This window comes from Lepus europaeus, chromosome X, assembly GCF_033115175.1.
Source record: "Lepus europaeus isolate LE1 chromosome X, mLepTim1.pri, whole genome shotgun sequence".
Taxonomy (NCBI): Eukaryota; Metazoa; Chordata; class Mammalia; order Lagomorpha; family Leporidae; genus Lepus; species Lepus europaeus.
Window position 1 is genome coordinate 122,384,618 of NC_084850.1, and position 13,112 is coordinate 122,397,729.

Below are 13,112 nucleotides of genomic sequence, written 5' to 3' on the forward strand. Positions count from 1 at the left end.
AACATCACAACTACAAAAGTGAAACAAATATTGATAATCTATAGCAATTTGAGAACAAACTACTGTCTCTGGCTAACAGAATAATTGAAATGTAAGTCTTTTACAGAGGGATTGTAAAACCAGTATCAGTTGCTAGAGTGCTGATGAATTTGAGTCTTTAGAAATTGCAGAAAACTACAACAATTGCTATTTTTCTTTTTCATAATATCAAGTCAGTCGACAAAGCATAGCAAAATATTTCAACTCTTACTTTCATTTACTTTCTTCCACATTTTGATTTTTAATTATCAGCCACACTATATTTTTTATTTTTTAAAATTTTAAATTATTTTTTAAAGATTGATTTATTTGAAAGAGTTACAGAGAGGCAGAGGCAGAGACAGAGAGAGGTCTTCCAACTGCTGGTTCACTCCTTGAACGCCCACAACGGCCAGTGCTGGGCTCATCTGGAGTCGGGAGCCAGGAGCTTCTTCTGGGTCTCCCATGCTGGTGCAAGGGCCCAAAGACTTGGGCCATCTTCTGCTGCTCTCTCAGGCCATTGCAGAGAGCTGGATTGGAAATGGAGTAGCCAGGGCTTGAACCAGCACCCATATGGGATGCTGGCACTGTAGGCAGCAGCTTTACTTGCTGTGCCACAGCTCTGGCCCCCACATTTTGATTTTGAGAAGTGTCTTTTCAACATTTGATTTTTAATATTGGCCATCAATTTAGCTTGTTTTAGATTTGGCTAAGTGCTTGCTGCAGCAGCATGTATACTAAAATTGGAACAATGCAGAGATTATCATGGCCCCTTCACAAGGATGACTTGCCAATTTGTGAAGTGTTCCATTAAAAAATATACAGATTTTGCTATATTTATTCCCTCTCATCACCACCAAACCCACAACCTAGCTAGTAATATGTCTCCATTGACTTTAGAATATAGTTCTAAATATAATAATTCAGTGTTCTATAATCTAAAGTCAACACAGTACAACTATTTGTAGACCAATCATGATCTTTGAGAAAATATAAAATTTAAATATGTAGTTTTTATTGAAATTTTTCGGAGATACAAAACATTAGCTTTTTAAGCTATCAAAATGTTATAAAGCTTCATTTTAATAACTAAGTCATACCAATATACATTATATATAAACTTCACAAGCATTTGAGAACTATGTGTCAGGAAATATTTCTTGGATTTCTGATTAAATATAGTATAATTGTTGAGCTTTTTTATATTTAAAAGGATAAACTTTCTCATTTATTTAAAAAATTTAAATGTAACTTTACCATTATAAAATGAGTGAAGTTGTTTTAAATCAAAGTCTACTTTGGGTAGCAAAGATAGGTGTTTCATTTTGTAGGAACTCTAAAACATAATTATTTTGAATCCACATTAAAGTTTCAAATAATCCAAATGCATCAGAAAAATTTCTCAACATGCCGTCAGTCAAAATACTAATTAATTAAGAGAATAATTAGTCTGACTATTTGTTAAACATTTTAACGTACATGTTTAGGGCCGACGCCGCAGTTCAATAGGCTAATCCTCCGCCTGCGGTGCCGGCACACTGGGTTCTAGTCTCAGTCGGGGTGCCGGATTCTATCCTGGTTGCCCCTCTTCCAGGCCAGCTCTCTGCTGTGGCCCGGGAGTGCAGTGGAGGATGGCCCAAGTCCTTGGGCCCTGCACCCGCATGGGAGGCCAGGAGAAGCACCTGGCTCCTGGCTTCGGATGAGCACGGTGTGCCACCCGCAGTGGCCACTGGGGGGTGAACCAATGGAAAAGTGGAAAAGGAAGACCTTTCTCTCTCTCTGTCTCTCTCTCTCTCACTATCCACTCTGCCTGTCCAAAAAAAAAAAAAAAGTTAAGATATTTTAGAAAATAAGCACTGCTCATACATGAATTGGACACATGCAAACACTCTTTGTGGGAATGTCAGTTGATGCGATTTGCTGGAAAGGAAAAGGGCAATTTAGTAGGGTCTAGGAAAATAAAATGAACACAACTTGAAGTTAGTTTTTTTACTTCTAGAAATTTATCTTTCATAGATGACTTGGGGATACACAATTTGACATAGTTTTTTTTTTTTTTTTTAAGATTTATTTATTTATTTGAAAGGCAGAGTTACAGACAGAGGCAGAGAGAGTTGTCTTCCATCCACTGGTTCACTCCCCAAATGGCAGCAATGGCTGGAACAGTACTGATCCAAAGCCAGGAGCCAAGAGCTTCTTCGGGGTCTCCCATGTGGGTGCAGGGGCCCAAGGACTTGGGCCATCTTCCACTGCATTCCCAGGCCATAGCAGACATCTGGATGGAAAGTGGAGCAGCTGGGACGCAAACTGGTACCCATATGGGATGCTGGCACTGCAGGCAGCAGCTTTACCCACTATGCCACAGCACTAGCCCTTGACATAGTTTTTTAACTTTACTGTTTTTTAGTGAAAATACACAATTGATTATCCATCTAAATGAGAATGGTCAAATAAAGTATTATAAATTCACACAATGAAATACTCTGTAGTCATTTGAAGAAATATGATGCATATATTAAATTCTGATCTAGAAAGATATTCACACTGTATGGTAAATAAGACAATTTGAAGAAAAACATGGCATAATCTTTTCATATTTTTCATATGCTGAGTATATGAATATATACACATATATAATGATATATGTGTAAATAAGTGTTATTAATACACAATTTACTATAATACCAACCATCTGTTCAAAAGAGTAGTACATTGTTTTCTTCTTTATTCTAACAACTTTAAAAGATTCTTTGAAATTTTGAGTTAACTTTTTTTGCAAATAAATAATACTTTCATTTTTCATAAAGATATGAAAGTGCTATTTTATAAGGTTTCCTACTATACAAAATGAAGTAGAAGAATATAAATAAGAACTACAACTAAATATTTGAAAAAAATCTTAGAACTAAGTCAGAATTTATTTTAATTAGGGTTTTTTAAAATCTGAAGTTTGTGCCCCCTGCAAATAGTATTGCATGATGTACAAATGTCCCTTACACTAGTTAATGGAGTATGATCCTGACATTTGTTTATTTTATATCTGCTTCTGACCAGTCATTTTGATACCTAGTAATCTGTGGCAGTTTCTAAGTACTCTTCTCTTCGAGAAATGGAGTTGTTTCTCCCTCCCTTGCATTTGTGCAGATTCATAACTACTTTGGCCAGTAAAGTGCGGAGGAACAGATGCTCTATGAGGTCATTTAGAAGCAAATATCTTGTAAAAACTATTTCTACTGGAAGACCACTAAGTGAGATAAGTCATTGTAGCTTGTCTATTTGACTACCCTAGCTGAGCTCCCAGCCCCAAAAGTCAACTACCAACTTTGTAATCAGCGGTTTTGAAAGCCCAGTCCAGTAGAGCCTTCAACTGACAGGAGCTCTGGCTGACACTCATGGAGCACTTCAAGAATTCCTGACGCAGATTTATGAGTAAAATAAAACAGTGGTTTTATACTCTACTACATTTTGAAGTAACTTATTACAGAGCAATAAATAACCAGAACATAAATTTATTTAAAAGTTGAACACTGGGTAGCGATTTCCTCTTTTGGGACCTGTCTCTTTAGGAGCAATTCAAAGAGAAATCCCAATTTTTTTTATTTGACAGGTAGAGTTACAGACAGTGAGAGAGAGAGAGACAGAGAGAAAGGTCTTTCTTTCGTTGGTTCACCCCCAAAATGGCCACTATGGCCAGCACTGCACCGATCCAAAGCCAGGAGCCAGGTGCTTCCTCCTGGTCTCCCATGCAGGTGCAGGGCCCAAGCACTTGGGCCATCCTCCACTGCCTTCCCAGGCCACAGCAGAGAGCTGGACTGGAAGAGGAGCAACCAGGACTAGAACCCGGCGCCCATATGGGATGCCAGTGCCACAGGAGGAGGATTAACCAAGTGAGCCACGGTGCTGGCCCCTCCAGAAATCCCAATCTTTACCAGTTCTTCAATTTTCACTTTTTCTTTGAAAATGACCTCAGTCTACTCCAACCAATTTTTATAAGGGACAGTCTACTTCAGGGTTTTTTGTTTTTTTTTTTTTTGGCTAATATTCTATATGAGGTTAGTTCAGGCAGAGTTATTCCAATAGTTATCTTGATTTTCTTTACCAAGACAAAAATTTATTACATGGGTAATATGTTCATTATTTTACCAATCTTCACTTGGGCCTCTATTTTCTATAAAGGTTTGCTGCAACAATTTAATATTTGCCCACAGCTACTTATGCTTATATCAAATTATACAAAAGTCAAAAGGACTTAGAGGTATCCTTTTCTCAGGCCTGGTACTAATTCACGGTGGATTAGAGTGGATTCCCTCTCTTCCTTTTCATGTTTATGTTACTGACTGAAAGCCACTTTTGAATGTCATAGTTTTATTTCTGGTTCATTGACATAAATAGCAAAATGCATATTATCCTATAGAATAATTTATTGCTCTACCTGCTTATTATTATTATTATTATTATTATTATTTTGGACAGGCAGAGTTAGGGAGAGAGAGAGAGAGAGACAGACAGAGAGACAGAGAGACAGAGAGAAAGGTCTTCCTTCCATTGGTTCACCCCCGAAGTGGCCACTACGGCCGGCACGCTGCACCGATCCGAAGCCAGGAGCCAGGTGTTTCTTCCAGGTCTCCCAAGTGGGTGCAGGGCCCAAGCACTTGAGCCATCCTCCACTGCCTTCCCGGGCCACAGCAGAGAGCTAGACTGAAAGAGGAGCAACCGGGACAGAATCTGGCGCCCCAAGTGGAACTAGAACCCGAAGTGCCGGCACCACAGGTGGAGGATTAGCTTAGTGAGCCGTGGTGCTGGCCGCTCTACCTGCTTATATAGCTATCATCTGAAATAGTGGCTAAAACACAAATATTCTAAATCAAATCTCATTTTTGACACACATTCTCAAGTATCGTTTCTACAAGCAACTTTCTTTAGTGGAACTGATCATTTTATTGAGGAGTATAATTAGTAGGCAGATAACCTTGAGAGAGTCACTAAAATTACAATACTTAAAATGGTTGGTGGGTATTTTCAAATTTCATAGCCATAGAAATTGAATGATTATATCTGCATTAAATATTTTTCCAAGGTAAAGTTTTTGTGACTATGCTTTATGCCATACAATTTCAGAACACTACATATGTATTTGTCTCTGTGTGAAAAGAGATTCAGTGTTTTGTGTCAAAGAAAATGTTGATCCTGACTGCTTACAGTTATTGTTGGGCTAACTTTAATTCTTAGGTGAAGTTGTCATGTATCCAGGCAGGTGTTCAGTTTAGGCTAATCAATATTTGTGTACAATGTTGCTATTATATTTTACTTGTTTATGAAGCATATAGATTTGTTTTTATTCAGCTACAAAGAATGTCTCCTTGCTATATTCTTGCAAAAACAATATCAGTACTATACCATACCAAGAAGTAACTCAACCCTCCTATACAAAAATCTCAGTAATAACATCTGTCTACGTTGTCCCACCCAACATGATGCAGTCCCAGAGGTTCAAGCTCCTATGTATGCAGAAGTAGGAGTGAACAATGGCAGAGAGCAGCATTAATGGTCATTACAAAGGCCTATAAAAGACATTTTCTCATGTACCATTATTATTAAAAAATCCTTCAAAGTTTTTAGTTATCACTAGATATTTTACCTTATATGATTTATTACTAATCATTGTTCCCTATTTGTTTTGACTGATGTTATGTTGAACTTACATAAGATGCTCAGAATTTTTGAACTTTTTCTATTCTGCCTTTAGCTTTCTTTCTCCCATATTTTCTCATTTATTTGTTTTAATATCCTTGTGTTTAAACATGTCCATAAAATATTTAAAATCATATTTGGAATAAAATGATCATACTCACACTTAGCTGTAAATGATTCTAAGAAAATTATTAATAATTAACATCATGATTTGTAAACTTAAACTAAAATTCATGTCATCACAAGTCTAATATTTAAAGTTTCAACTTTTTAACAAATTTATTTGAAAGGCGGAGTTCCAAAGAGAAAGAGACATAGAAAGGTCTTCCATCTGCTGGTTCACTCTCCAAATGGCTGCGTTGGCTGGAGGTGGACCAGGCCAAAGCCAGGAGCCTGGAGCTTCTACCAGGTCTCCCACATGGGTATAGGGGTCCAAGGATATGGACTGTCCTCTGTCTCCTTCTAAAGTTTCAATTTATAATGTTCACTGGGGGCAGACATTTGGTTCAGTGATTAAGATGTCAGTTGGGGTGCCTACATCCCATATTGGAGTTTCTGGGTTCAAGTTCTGCTGATGCACACCCATGAGAGCAGCAGCTGCTGTCAGAGTGGTTAAGTCCATGTTTCTCATGTGGGTAACTTCAATTGAGTTCCTGGCTACCAACTTCAACCTTGCCCAGCTGCTTGAATGTGTGCTAACTTGGATAATATGCATAGGAGTTCCCAGATAGTGTGTCCCTGTCATGATTAAAAAGACAGACCCAGTTATCAAATGGAACTTTTGTTTTTAGCACTACTTGATAGCATGTCATTCTTTATATAACACCAATCTGGTTTTAGCAGAAGTTATTTGTACAAGCCTACAGTTCAGTCAGCAATTTAGGGCTACAGAAACAAATTTTAAGTGACAAGTTGGTCCTTGTAGCAGTCAGTTTGTATTACATCATGCTTCAGTCCCAAACAGCCCCAATATTTCAGTGGCTTACCACAACAAAATAGCTTATTTTCTGCATGTGTTAGTTGGAAAAAGAGAGACAACATTGTTCAGCCCTGTTCCACATGTCTCTTCTTCATTCTCAGAATCAAGCCAAAGGAACAGCAATTAAGGGGAAATTCTAGCCTCATAGCATAGAGAAAATAGAGAAGAAACTTGGTGGAAATGCCCAGTCATTCTCTAAGGGTCTACTTCTAATTGGCATTCATCACTTCTATTAACATTTCCTTACTCAATGCATGTCATAGAGAATGGCAATGTATACTCTGCCTGCAGGATAGCACTGCATGCCACATATCAATGGTGAGCAATAAATAATCCTTTTAGAGACAAAGGAGAAGGGAACATTTAGGAACAGTTATTCAGTCCACATAATATAAGGGTGTGATAAAGTTGGAGATAAGAGAAGTGCAGAGCACTGGCCCTGGTGCATTGCAACATGAAGGTCAAGCATAAAAAAGGAGAGAGCAAAAGACAGAATAATATATTAGAAAAATCCATGTAAGTCTGCTCTCATCAAAGCTAGATGGTTTTCTAAATAGAAGAGAGTGGTTAAATGCACTTGGTGACTGAATAGCCAATTAAAGAGGGTGATAGAATTTTCCACAGTATTTATCAAAAGTAACAAGACTGGGGCCACGAAAAGTACATTTTAAGTGTTACTTTCAAAGTAAGAGTACAATCCATGTTGAAGTAAATGAGGATTTCTTTTTTTAAAACCTAGAAACCTTGTATTTAAGGTATATAAACTTCATGCAATTCATATATACAAATTTAGGACCCTATTGATTATTTCTACCCTACCCTCCCTCCCACACACAACCCCGAACTTCTTCCTCCTCCCTCTCCTGTTCCCAGTATTTTTTTTTTTTTTTGACAGGCAGAGTGGACAGTGAGAGAGAGAGAGAGAGAGAAAGGTCTTCCTTTTGCCGTTGGTTCACCCTCCAATGGCCGCCACGGCCAGCACATCGCGCTGATCCAAAGCCAGGAGCCAGGTGCTTCTCCTGGTCTCCCATGTGGGTGCAGGTCCCAAGGACTTGGGCCATCCTCCACTGCACTCCCTGGCCACAGCAGAGAGCTGGCCTGGAAGAGGGGCAACCGGGACAGAATCTGGTGCCCCAACCAGGAAGTAGAACTCGGTGTGCCGGCGCCACAAGGCGGAGGATTAGCCTATTGAGCCATGGCACCGGCCCCAGTATTATTTTTTACAAAAAACATTTTTAATTAGTTTTATACACATAAAATTAACTCTATACTAAGAGAACAACAAATAGTTTGAAAAAAAAACTATTCCTCATCAGTTCCTCATCAATTTCATTTTTATAGATTACCTTTTAGGTGCTCTGTTACCACAGATCAGAGAGAACATATGATATATGTCTTTTGGGGACTGGCTCATTTCACTAAGTATAACGGCTTCCACTTGCATCCATTTTGTTGTAAATGACAGGATTTTATTCTTTTTGTGGTTGAGTAATATTTCACAGTGTATATATATCACATTTTCTTTATCTAGTTATCAGTTGATGGACACCTCAGTTGATTCCATATCTTAGATATTGTGATTTGAGGTAGAATAAACATGGGATACAGATAACTCTTTCACATGCTGATATCATTTTGTTTGGGTAAATTCCCTGGAGTGGGATAGTTCTGTCATATGGTAGATCTATTTTCAGGTTTCTGAGGAATCTCCGTGTTGTCTTCCACAACAGCTGTACTAGTCTACATTCCCACCAACAGTGGATCAGGGTACATTTTCCCCCACATACTCTTCAGTATTTATTGCTTGTTGATTTCTGTATGAAAGCCATCCTAACTGGGGTGAGATAAAACCTCATTGTGGCTTTGATTTGCATTTCCCTGATAGCTAGTGATCCTGAGTATTTTTTTTATATGTCTGTAGGCCATTTTATATTTATCTTTTGAAAAAGACCTGTTCAAGTCCTTTGCCCATTTCTTCTTCATTTTTTTTAACTCATCAAAGTACCTTAATTTTTTTTCCCCAAAGAAACCATTTGTTTAATGAGTATACATTTTGTAAGTACAATTAAGGAATATAGTGATTCTTCCCATTATACACACTCTCCCATCCTACTCCCACCCCACCTCACCTTCTCCTCTCTCTCTCATTCCCAGTACCATTCTCCATGAAGGGAGGAAGGGAGGAAGGGAAGGAGGAAGGGGGGAAGGAAGGAAAGAAGGAAGGAAGGAAGAGGTCTTCCTGTTCCCCAACAGTAAAGATAAGGGCTGTTCAATCATGGCTTCTCAAAGTGTCAATTTCACTGCTGCAGATTTCTTTTTAGGTGCTCTATTAGTTATCACAGATCAGGGAGAACGTATATTTTTCCCTTTGAGACTGGCTTATTTCACTAAGTATGGCATTTTCTAGATTCATTGATTTTGTTGAAAATGACTGGATTTCATTTTTTTAACATATCTCATAATTTTTTTTACATATCATAATTTCTTTATCCAGGATTCAGTTGATAGGAATTTAGGCTGATTCCATGACTTAGCTATTGTGAACTGACCTACAATAAACATGGGGGTTTAATAATACTTTTATTTATTGATTTCATTTCCCTTGGATAAATTCCCAGAAATGGGATGGCTGGGTCATATGGTAGGTCTATATTCACATTTCTGAGATATCTCCAAACTGATTTCCATAGTGGTTCTACCAGTTTACATTCCCATCAACAATGGATTAGGGTACCTTTTTCAACACATCCTCATTAGCATTTGTTTTTTGTTGATTTCTGTATGAGAGACATTTTTTTTTTTTTTTTTTGGACGGGCAGAGTGGATAGTGAGAGAGAGAGAGACAGAGAGAAAGGTCTTCCTTTTTGCCGTTGGTTCACCCTCCAATGGCTGCTGCGGCCGGCGCATCTTGCTGATCCGAAGCCAGGAGCCAGGTGCTTCTCCTGGTCTCCCATGTGGGTGCAGGTCCCAAGGACTTGAGCCATCCTCCACTGCACTCCCTGGCCATAGCAGAGAGCTGGCCTGGGAGAGGGGTAACCGGGATAGAATCCGGCGCCCTGACCGGGACTAGAACCCGGTGTGCCGGCACGGCAAGGCAGAGGATTAGCCTGTTAAGCCACGGCGCCGGCCTGTATGAGAGACATTCTAACAGGGTGATGTGAAAACTCATTTTGGTTTGGATTTGCATTTCCCTGATGGCTAGTGATCCTGAGCAGTTCTTCATGTGTGTGTTGGCCATTCAGATTTCTTCTTTTGAACAATATTTATTAAAGTCCTTAGCCCATTTCTTAACTGGGTTGTTTATTTTGTTGTTGTGGAGTTTCTTGATTTCTTTATATATTTTGGTAATTCTTTATAAGTTGCATTGTTTACAAATAAGTTCTCCCACTCTGTTGCTTGCCTCTTCACTTTCCTGAGTGTTTATTTTGCTGTACAAAAGATTCTCAATTTGATGTAATCCCATTTGTTGATTTTGGATTTGATTGCCTGTGCCTCTGGGGCCTTTTCCAAGAATTGTTTGCCTGTGCCAATGTCTTTCAGTGTTTCCCAAATGTTCTCTAGTAATTTGATGGTATCAAGTCATAGATTTAGGTCTTTAAACCATTTTTAATGTATTTTTGTGTAAGGTGTAAGGTGTGGGTCCTGCTTCATACTCCCGCATATGGAAATCCAATTATCCCAGCACCATTTGTTGAAGAGACTGTCCTTGCTCCAGAGGTTGGTTTTAGCTCCTTTGTCAAATATAAGTTGATTATAGATGCTTGGATTGATTTCTGGCATTTCTATTCTGTTCCACTGGCCTATCCATCTATTTTTGTACCAGTAGCAGGCTGTTTTGATTATACTGCCTTGTAGTACGTCTTGAAATCTGGTATTGTGATGGCTCCCAATTCATTTTTGTTGTATAATATTGTTTTAGCTATTCAAGGTCTCCTGTGTCTCCATATGAATTTCAGCATCATTTTTTCTAGATCTGAGAAGAATGTTTTTGGTATTTTGATGAGTATCACATTGAATCTGTAAATTGCTTTTGGGAGAATGGTCACTTTGATGATAATGATTCTTCCAATCCATAAACATGGATGATTTTTCCATTTTTTTTTGTATCTTCTATTTCTTTCTTTAAAGTTTTGTAATTCTCATTGTAGAGATCATTGACATCCTTGGTTAAATTTATTGCACTGTATTTGATTTTTTTTGGTGCTATTGTGAATGGAATTGATCTTAGAAGTTCTATTTCAGCTGCAGTATTGTCTGTATATACAAAGGCTGAGTCTTTTGGATCCCCTATATATAAAATCATGTCATCTTCAAATAGGGATAATTTGACTTCCTCATTCTCAATTTGAATCCCTTTGATTTTTTTTGTTATCGAATAGTTATGGCTAAAACTTCCAGGACTGTATTGAATAGTAATGGCAAGACTGGGCATCCTTGTAGGTTCCAGATCTCAGTGGGAATGCTTCAAACTTTTGTTCAATAGGATGCTGGCCATGGGTTTGTCATGAATTGCCTTCATTGTGTTGAGGAATGTTCGTTGTATACCCAGTTTGCTTAGAGTTTTTATCATGAAATGGTATTGTATTTTTTTTTCTTTTTTTTTTCTTTTTTTTTTTTTTCTTTTTTTCTATTTTTTTTTTTTTTTTTTGACAGGCAGAGTGGATAGTGAGAGAGAGACAGAGAGAAAGGTCTTCCTTTTGCCGTTGGTTCACCCTCCAATGGCCGCCGCGGTAGCGCGCTGCGGCCGGCGCACCGCGCTGATCCGATGGCAGGAGTATTGTATTTTAACAAATAATTTCTCTGCATCAATTGAGATAATCATATGGTTTTGTTCTTCACTTTGTTAGTGTGATGTATTACGTTGATTGATTTGCAAATGTTGAACCATGCTTGCAAACCAGGGATAAAACCCAGTTACTCCAGGTGAATGATCTTTCTGATGTGTTGTTGGACTCGATTGGCCAAAATTTTGTTGAGGATCTTTGCTTCTATGTTCATCAGAGAAATTGGTCTGCAGTTCTTTTTCTCTGTTGTATCTTTTTCAGGTTTAGGAAATAAGGTGATGCTGGCTTCATAGTAAGAATTTGGGAATATTCCCTGTCTTTAAAATTGTGTTGAATAACTTAAAAAGAATTGGATTAGTTCTTTAAATGTCTGGTAGAATTCAGCTGTGAAGCCATCTGGACCTGGGCTTTTCTTTTTCAGGAGGGTCTTTATTACTGATTCAATTTCTGCCTTGGTAATTGATCTGTTTAGGTTTTCTCTGTCTTCATGGCTCAGTTTAGCTAGGTTGTATGTGTCCAGGAGTCTTTCCATTTCTTCTGGATTTCTTGATTTGTTGGCATATAGCATTTTGTAGTAATTTCTGATGATTCTTTTTTATTTTTGTAGTGTCTGTTGTTACACTTCCTTTTCCATCTCTAATTTTATTGCTTTGTGTCTTCTCTCTCCTTTTTTGGTTAGTTGGGATAATGATTTATCAATTTTGTTTACTTTTTCAAAAAACCAACTCTTTGTTTTGCTGCTTTTTTGGTTTCAATTTTGTTAATTTCTTCCCTAATTTTAATTATTTCTTTTCTCCTAGTAGTTTTGGATTTGGTTTGCTGTTGTTTTTCTAGATCCTTGAAATGCATTGATAGCTCATTTATTTGGTGCCTTTCCAATTTCTTGATGCAGGCACCAGTCGCCATAAACTTTCCTCTTAACACTGCTTTTGATACATCCCATAAATTTTGATATGTTGTGCTGCCATCTTCATTTGTTTCCAGAAATTTTTTGATTTCTCTTTTGATGTCTTCTATGACCCACTGTTCATTTAGGAACATGTTGTTCAGTCTCCATGTAATTTCCAGCTTCATTCTATTGTGGTCCAGGAAGATGCATGGTATCATTCCAACTTTTTTGAATTTGCTAAGACTTGCTTTATGGCCTAGCATGTGGTCAATCCTAGAGAATGGTTCATGCACTGGTGAGAAAAATGTGTATTCTGCAACTGTAGGATGATAAGTTCTGTAGATATATGTATATATATATTATATTATATATATATAATAGTCACATCTTCCTGTTGAATTAGTTCGTTAATCATTACATAGTGCCCTTCTTTGTCCCTTTTAACATTTTTTGTGTTAAAGTCTATTTTGTCTGACATTAGGATGGCTACATCAGCTCTTTTTTGGTTTCTGTTAGCATGGAATATCTTTTTCCATCCTTTCACTTTCAGTCTGCATGCATCTTTTTGGTGAGATGTGTTTCTTGTAGGCAGCAAATAGATGGGTTTTGTTTTTTAATCCATTCAGCCAGTCTGTGTCTTTTAACTGGACAGTTGAGGCCATTTACATTCAAGGTGACTATTGGTAAGTAATGACTTTGCCCTGACATTTTTCCATTAATATTTCTATTTTTTACTTTGGATTTCCTTTGT

General features: G+C 37.8%; 1 non-coding gene across 1 annotated transcript; it reads left to right on the forward strand.

Moving 5' to 3' along the window:
* Window positions 1-731: 731 nt before the first annotated feature.
* Window positions 732-835, forward strand: LOC133753883 (U6 spliceosomal RNA). Its single transcript, XR_009865121.1, has one exon. It is a non-coding gene; the product is annotated as a U6 spliceosomal RNA (small nuclear RNA).
* Window positions 836-13,112: the final 12,277 nt, after the last annotated feature.